The 8,424-nt window shown below is 51.2% G+C and overlaps 1 long non-coding RNA gene across 1 annotated transcript in view; it reads left to right on the forward strand.

The window, feature by feature from the left end:
- The first annotated feature begins 7,493 nt into the window (after nucleotides 1-7,493).
- Nucleotides 7,494-8,424, forward strand: part of LOC119916398 — an 8,544-nt gene continuing 7,613 nt past the window's right edge. The window contains exon 1 of the long non-coding RNA XR_005447099.1: nucleotides 7,494-7,524. This is a non-coding gene — a long non-coding RNA (uncharacterized LOC119916398). The remainder of the gene's footprint in view (nucleotides 7,525-8,424) is intronic.

The raw sequence follows: 8,424 nt of genomic DNA on the forward strand, positions 1-8,424 counted from the left end.
TACAGTCTGTTCTAATGTCTAAATAAAAAAACTGAACTGCCTACAATTAGTGCAGAACTCAGCTGCTAGGTTATTAATCCGAACTAGGAAGTAAGACCACATCACTCCGATTTTAATCTCTTTACATTGGCTCCCTGTCTGTTTTTAGGATATATTTTAAGTTCTTATTGAATATTTTTAAAGCTCTTAATGGCCTGGCTCCTGAATATATTCATGACCTTTTAACACTTTACGAACCTGTACGCAGCCTGAGATTCTCCAGCAGGGGTTTCCTGTGCATCCGAGTCCAGGCTTAACTTTAGAGATAGAACCTTTGCAGTAAGGGCCCAAAGGAAGTGGAATGATCTGCCTGATGACAACAGCATGTCTTTGTCTTTGTGGTGTCCGAACAATAATGCTGCGATGATGTGTTGAGAAGAAATCCGCTTGGTCAAATGCACATGTTATACACCACATCTTCTTTTAAGTCTTGCCTGAAAACTTATTGTTTCCGGAAAGCATTTTCAGATTTTTATCTGATAGGCTGGCCCTCTTATTGTTTTAAATTTTTATTTGTGCATGCTATGTCTTATTTTATTGTCTTTAACAGTTATGATTAATTGTTTTTATCTTCTTTCAAAGCACTTTGTACTCTGTTTAATAAGTGCTCTAAATATAAAGTTATTATAGCTATAAAGCGCATAGGTAGGAATGAGAATGGTAGAGGATCCACCCCTATCCTTCTCACCTTTAAAGATGGTGTGCTACCGAAGAGGGTCATAACCCCTCTGTGGTACTTTAAGTGCCAGAGATATGGACATGTGGCAGCTGCGTGTAGTGGAAAGAAGGTGTAGACGATGTAGCAAGGATCACGATGGAAAAGATTGCAATGAACCTGTGAAATGTTGTAACGGTGGGGGGGGGCGGAATCCAGCTTCCTTCAGGAGTTGTCAAAGTTATATCAAAGCAGAAAATGTGGAGAGCGCAGTGGCGGTTGGTGAAAAATATTTTAGGTGGGGCTGTGCCATCAGTTTCAGTAACCGTCCCAATACAATTTAACAAACTGCAGGATACCAGTGCTTTGTGAAAGTCAGAAATTTAATGCCAATATTAATATACATAAACATAGAAAGTGGCATGAAAATAAAAGTACAAATAGGCTGTCTCTAATTTGTACTTCAGTACAGGAGGCCTACTTAAGTTACTATCCACCACTAGAAATAACCACATCTTAACACTTCAGAGCTGCCTATAAACTATACAGCTTACTTCTGTAGCCAACTGCTGTTGTTCTCCTTGTTGATGTACTGTAGAAAAAGCACCAACTGGCAGTGGGTGGAAATGTCAGTTGTCTCATCTGCAAGATATTCTGCATTTTTTACTTCCTCCCGAATGTAATCTTTAACTGACAGCATGAAGTCCGAAAGTTCATTTTGCACAGTCTTTGAGCTGCCTTTGAAAACGGTAGCAGTCTTAACGTGCTCCTCCAACGCGCTGTCCAGCGAGGCAACAAGATCTACTGAAAACGTCAAGGTTGTCAGAGGATATGGCCTCATTGTGGCCGCGCAAGGCCGATGTTAACTCTGCCTAGCATGGCTAACTTCACTGTGTTATCCATATGTGCCCTCATACACTTGTCTTTCTTAATCTTGTCAGATAAATGTTTTGTGTCGTTTACTCCTGTAACAGTCCATGTTGTATCTGTCCCTGCTGTTTTAAAAAGCAAGCATCAGATTAGATCAGGCATCAGATTTGAGGACGCTGAATGCTGTACTGCCTGGGCGATCTCTCTAGCACCCAAGACGAGATCAGTGGATGAGCAGGAAGCTAATTTCACACCCAAACATAATTATTTGGCCTGTATTTTATATATTACACATTTTTGTGCATTTTAAACACACTTAAAAAGGTAATTACTGTTTTTCAAAAATGTTTATTTAAAAAAAAAAAAAATCAAAACACTTTCCACCCATAGACTGTATGTAAAGTTTCCACCACCAGGGAGGGCGGCACCCTAGCACCCTCTATTGACCAGCCGCCACTGGGAGAGAATAAAAAAGGAAAGAAAAATATATCTTATGCAGGGGCTGTAAAAAGGGGGGAGGATAACAGTGGGGTCAACGCAAGAGATCTAAATGATGACTCAGTTGTGATTAGCAAGAAATGTCTACTGGCATTCATGGTTGAAGCAATGTGGGGTGGTAAACAAAAAATCTGATGTGGCACGAGAAAGAAACTACCAACAAAAAGCCTTGTTTAGTCAGCATTGGGAGTTTATGGGAACAGCAAGAAGGGTCAAAACAAACTTTACAGAAAAACTCTAATCTATGGCAGATGAAACTGGTATTGTGAATTTGAAAGTATGTCCACCACAATGTTGTTGAGAAATACCTTCATGGTTGATCCCAGATCAGCAGCAACTAAATTACAACTAAATATACTAAAACTAAGGCCAGGCCTGACTTCCTTATGGAAATTCTGCAGGTTTTGTATAGAATTCACAAAGCAGTGTATGATGTGGGGTTTCAGTGGGTTCTGGCGCACATGGGTGTGGAGGAAAATCACTCACACAAGCAACAGACGAGCAATACTAAGAAACCCAAATTTCTCTCTAACCTAACACATGGTTCTCTCTAGACAACATAACAATATGCAAACTGATCACTGGTTCACAGCCACCATGAACGTCTCGGGTTACGTATGTAACCCTGGTTCCCCGAGAAGGGGAACGAGACACTGCGTCGGTTATGACACTATGGGAACGCCTCTAGGCGAAGCAGGTCTGAACGTGAATGAAATCACTCCAATCCTATTGGCTTGTTGCTAGAACGGTAAGGTGTGACGGAATAACCGGAGGAGTATAAAGCACACCTGTACACACTCATCATTAGCTTAACTATGAAGCAGGCGCTTCAGGCGGGGAGAGAGGTGCGGCGGGCCGACGCAGTGTCTCGTTCCCCTTCTCGGGGAACCAGGGTTACATACGTAACCCGAGACGTTCCCCTTCGAGGGAACTCGAACTGCGTCGGTTACGACACTATGGGAACGAGATACCCACTAAACCGTGCAACCTGCCCCTGTGTGCAATAAAGTGGCACGACTAAGAGGGGAGCGCACGAGTGCCAGGTGCCGAAGGAAGGTCAAGACTGTAAAACCGAATGAATGTGTGCGGAACATTCTAAACAAACATCCTGCAAGAGGCCCCGGAAAGGAGGGCTCGAGAGGCTGCCATGCCTCTGGTAGAATGAGCCCTCACAGCCACAGGTGAAGGCAAACCGCGCACCTGATAGGCCAGGGAAATAGTCTGAACAATCCAGTTGCTAATAGTATGTTTGGATGCAGGGAGCCCGGCCCTGGGAGACCCAAAACACACTAGCAGCTGGTCAGCCTTCCACCATCGGGAGGACCTCAGAGTGTAAATACTCAGTGCTCTGACAGGGCAGAGCAGATGAAGTCTCCCGTCCTCCGCCGTCACATGAGGTGGAGGATGAAATGCCTGCCGCACTGTGGACCCTGCCGCACAAGAAGGCACTTTAGGGATGTATCCTGAATGAGGGTGCAGGATAGCCCTAATATTCCCCGGGGCAAACTCCAGGCTTTGCGGGGAAACCGAAAGCGCTTGGAGATCCCCCACCCTCCTCAGAGAGGTGATAACAAGGAGAAAGGCCATCTTGAGGGTCAAGTGCTTAGCCTCAGCTGACTCCAGGGGTTTGAAGGGGGCCTCAGCCAACGCCCCAAGAACCACTGCCAGATCCCAAGTGGGAACCTTGGACCGAGTCGCAGGTCTCATCCTCCGGGCACCACGGAGGAAACGTACAACCAAGGGAAGTTTCCCCAAGGACCCCTCCCTCAGAGGGGTGTGGAAAATAGCTGCCACGTACACCTTGAGGGTGAAAGGGGAAAGACCAGCAGAGAACCGGTCCTGGAGGAACTCAAGTACCTGAACCACCGGGCAGGTAACAGGGTCCACCGACCGCTCCCTACACCAAGTGGAGAAAACACTCCACTTCAGGCCGTACATCCTCCGTGTGGACGGGGCCCTGGAGCTCAGGAGGGTCTCGACTGCTCCGGCTGTTAGACCCGCCTCTAGGTACTGTGCCCCCTCAGGGGCCAGACCCACAGTCGCCATATGGCGGGGCAAGGGTGAAGAACCCGGCCCTGCGCCTGGGACAGCAGGTCTCTCCTCAGAGGGACCCCCACGGCGGGCCGTCCAGTAGCGACATGATGTCCGAGAACCACACCCGGGTTGGCCAGAACGGGGCTACGAGCAGTAGGCCGACATTGTCCTGGCGGACCTGCTCCAGAACCCCGGGAGCAGAGCGACTGGGGGAAAGGCGTACAGACGTAGCCTCGGCCACGAATGTACCATGGCGTCCAGACCCAACGGGGCTGGAGGAACGAGAGAAACCATAGCGGGCAGTGCGTAGTCTCTTGAGACGCAAACAGATCCATGTCTATGGGGCCGAACTCTTCGCACAAGAGCTCCACCACTTCGGGGTGAAGTCTCCATTCCCCGGGCCTCAGCCCCTGCCTCGACAGCAGGTCTGCTCCCTGATTCTGCGTCCCCGGGAGATACATCGCCCTGAGCGATAGTAACATCTGCTGGGACCACAGGAGGATCTGATGCGCCAGTCTGTCCAGAGGGCGCGAGCGCAGACCGCCCTGGTGATTCAGATAGGCCACCACCGCTGTGTTGTTCTCTTCGGAACGAACCAGGACGTGGTGGCCTTGGAGATCGGGCAGGAAACTCCTTAGAGCCTGGAACACCGCCAACATCTCGAGACAGTTGATATGCCACTCGGATTGATGCACCTGCCAGGATCCCCTTGCAAAGCGGCCGTCCATGACCGCGCCCCAGCCCGTGAGGGAGGCGTCTGTCGAAATAACCAGCCGGCGACAAGACCCTCCCAGCACGGGCCCCTGGGACAGGAACCAAGTTTCCTTCCAAACTGATAGGGAACGAAGACACTTGCGCGTAACCCAAATCAGACGGAGAGGATTTCCCCTCGGGGAAAAACCCTTGTTCCTTAGCCACCACTGCAGGGGTCTCATGTGCAGCAGTCCAGATGGTATTACGCTGGACGCAGCCGCCAGGAGACCCAACACTCGTTGAAAGTGTTTCATAGTGATGGCGTGGCCTAACTTCACCCCTTTCACGGCAGCCAATATGGTGTCGACACGTGCCGGAGACAATTGTGTCCGCATCGTTGTCGAATCCCATACAACCCCTAGGAACGTAGTCCGTTGGGTGGGCGCCAGCACGCTCTTCTTTGCGTTGAGCCTCAGCCCTAAATGCCGCAGATGAGCCAGAACGACATCTCAATGCCGAACCGCCAACTCTCAAGACTGGGCTAGGATGAGCCAGTCGTCGATGAAGTTGAAATCCGGATGCCCTGGAGCCTCAGCGGGGCCAGTGCTGCATCCATACACTTGGTGAATGTGCGAGGGGAAGTGCCAGGCCGAATGGAAGAACCCGATACTGGTAAGCCACACCCCCGAAGGCAAACCTCAGGAACTTCCTGTGAGAAGGACGGATGGAGACCTGGAAATAGGCGTCCTTTAGATCTATCGTGACGAACCAATCCTCAGATTGGATGTGCGTCACGGTGGCGGGGATGATGAGCATCTTTAACCTGAATCTCCTCAGAGACCGGTTAGAACCCGCAGATCCAAAATAGGGCACGCAGCCCTCCGTCCTTCTTGGGGACTATGAAGTATCGGCTGTAGAACCGGCGTCTCTGTCTGGGGGGGAGACACGTTCCACGGCCCCTTTCCTCAGCAGAGTACGAACTTCCTGTCCCAACACCGGACCTTGCTCCGGGCGGACCACAGTCCAAACCACCCCCTCTCTTCTGTTGAATTTGGAGGGCGGGTTTGAACTGTAGTCGATACCCATCTATGGCAGTGCGCAGGACCCACGGAGAAATGTTCGTCAGGCTCCGCCAAGCCTCTGCAAAGTCTGCCAACGGAACCAGCCCCTCGGGGCTGGTGGTCGGTGTCTCGTGTGATCTTCTGGTGGACCCCTGAAGCCCCAGAACAGCAGGGGGGAGCCGCCGAAGATCCACGGTGAGTGAGTCGGTGCACCGCCTGACTGCAGACCCTCGGGGCAGGCAGTACAGCGTGGACTCGATGGTGGCAGGTGCGTCCTGAACGTGTAAACGGCGGGATAACATCACCTGTTGCCACGGCGGAGGGGACCTCGGTCGGCCTCCGGGGGGGGTGGGGGGGGTGCGGGAGGGGAGAAAGACTCCCCTACCCCGGTCTTCCCTGAGCTCTGTCGGGACTGGATGACGGTCCTCAGATCATGTCTCTCAGACGGCTGAGGGTGAGAGCGCCGTCTCGCTGCCCCAGCTCCTCGGGGGGGCCCCTGAGAAGCGACACTCTGCTTCCTCTCCTCTCCGTAGGAGCTCGTAGAGGGAAGGGACCTACGCCTGGCAGCCTCAGCTGCCTTGGGTCCAGACCAGCGAGGGAGGTACTGGCGGAACGCTTCGCCCTGCGTCTCTAACGCTCCGTGGTTCTGCGAAGCTCCACCAGATCTTCCTCAGAGGGACCCCCCCCCTCTGAACCATCTCCTGTAGCAGGTCGGCTTGGTAGGCTTGAAGCACCGCCATGGTGTGCAAGCTCGCACCTGCCTGGCCCGCTGCCATGTACGCCTTCCCCACGAGCGTGGATGTGGTGCGACATGGTTTGGATGGTAACGCCGGCTTCTCCAGGGAGGACGCAAGTCGAGGGGAGAGATAGCTCACAAGCGCATCCTCCACCAGAGGCATCCTCCCATAACCACGGTCCCTAACCCCCATCACATTACTGTAGTTCAGTGATCGGGGTGTGGAAAGCCATGTAGAGAAGGGTCTGCCCCATAATTACTCAGTTCATCATGTAAATCAGGAAAGAATGGCAGAGACCGGCGTGGAGGTGGCGTGTGGTGCTTAAGAAACCTTTCATCCAGCTTACCACTAGCCTGTGGTGTCTGCTCCTCCTGTGGCCAGTTGATGTTGAGCTTAGCCACGGCTCTAGTCACCACCTCCAGCAGCACGTCATAGTCGGGCGCCGCCAGATGACCACTACGTCCACTACGCTGAGCACGTCCGCCTCCTCGGAGTCGCATTGCTGCAGCGTCTCCGGATCCAAACTGCGAGCAGGAGAAGCCGAGAACGGGCTCCCGAACGAGGAAAGGAAGCGTCGGAGCCAGCGGATGAAGGTCGGGAAAAAGCCTCAGCCGTCCCGAAATCCTCCGACAGATCACGCTGTGAACCCACGAGTGAAGCCGCCGGGCCGCCTCAGCGGCCGCAGGGCCCATGCCATGGGAAGAACACATCCGGTCATCCTCGGAAAAGAGAGCCATGCTGTACCTCAGTACCCGCACGGAAAGGGCTTCGCAACGGGCGCAGGCAGCCCCCTCGAGAGCTGCCCGGGCGTGCTCCATCCCCAAACATGAGACACACATCTCATGAGAATCTCCATCCGTGATGTACCGAGGGCAAGGAAAAAAACACACCTTCTGTACATCTGGTTGCCGGACATGCTGGTAGACTTCTTCTTCAGGTAAGACACACTGCTTGTAGGACTGGAGCTTTCTTCAAACAACATACAGAGCGCCTGCTGAATAGAAAAAAGCTAATGATGAGTGTGTACAGGTGTGCTTTATACTCCTCCGGTTATTCCGTCACACCTTACCGTTCTAGCAACAAGCCAATAGGATTAGAGTGATTTCATTCACGTTCAGACCTGCTTCGCCTAGAGGCGTTCCCATAGTGTCGTAACCGACACAGTTCGAGTTCCCTCGAAGGGGAACTGTGGACACATGAGCTATTTAAAGTGCAGCTGGGGTTGATTGAAGACTCTTGATTGGTAGGTCCAGTCAGATCACAGCCACACCAATCACTGACGCCAGTGAACAGCAACCAGGAAGAAGGCGTTCGCAGCTCCAGAGGGACATATCCTCGACGGAGATTCACACAGATTGATGTGCATAACCGACAGATTCACTCATAGGAACATCACAATTAATATACACTAAAGAGGGGGCAGATGAGGTGGCAAAGAAGGAGGTGCAGGAGGAAAGAGTTCAAATTAATTTACAGTATGGGTCACCAGATTACACAGAAATAATAAATAGGTAAAATAAATGTTGCAAAATGAAAGGAAGGGGAGAATATCTATCAGTACAAAGAATTGGAAAATGGAAAATGTGCTTTTAGATGTAAGAAAAGAGATGCAGTAATTTTATCTAGATTCAAATCCAGGCTGGCTCTGATTGGTAAACATCCTGATGGAAAATGTGAATGTGTAGACAAGGAAACGGTGACGCATGTAATGGCTCATAGCAGAAAGTACTCTTGGCAAAGGAGGAAATTGTTCAGAGACCTGGGAGCAACTGGAGAAACTATATTTAGCCTACGCACTCTACTTAATTTGGAAAGTTGGAGCAAAATGAAGAAACTG

This window comes from Micropterus salmoides, unplaced genomic scaffold, assembly GCF_014851395.1.
Source record: "Micropterus salmoides isolate LMB-PRFRI ecotype aquatic unplaced genomic scaffold, ASM1485139v1 Ms_hic_scaffold_21, whole genome shotgun sequence".
NCBI lineage: Eukaryota > Metazoa > Chordata > Actinopteri > Centrarchiformes > Centrarchidae > Micropterus > Micropterus salmoides.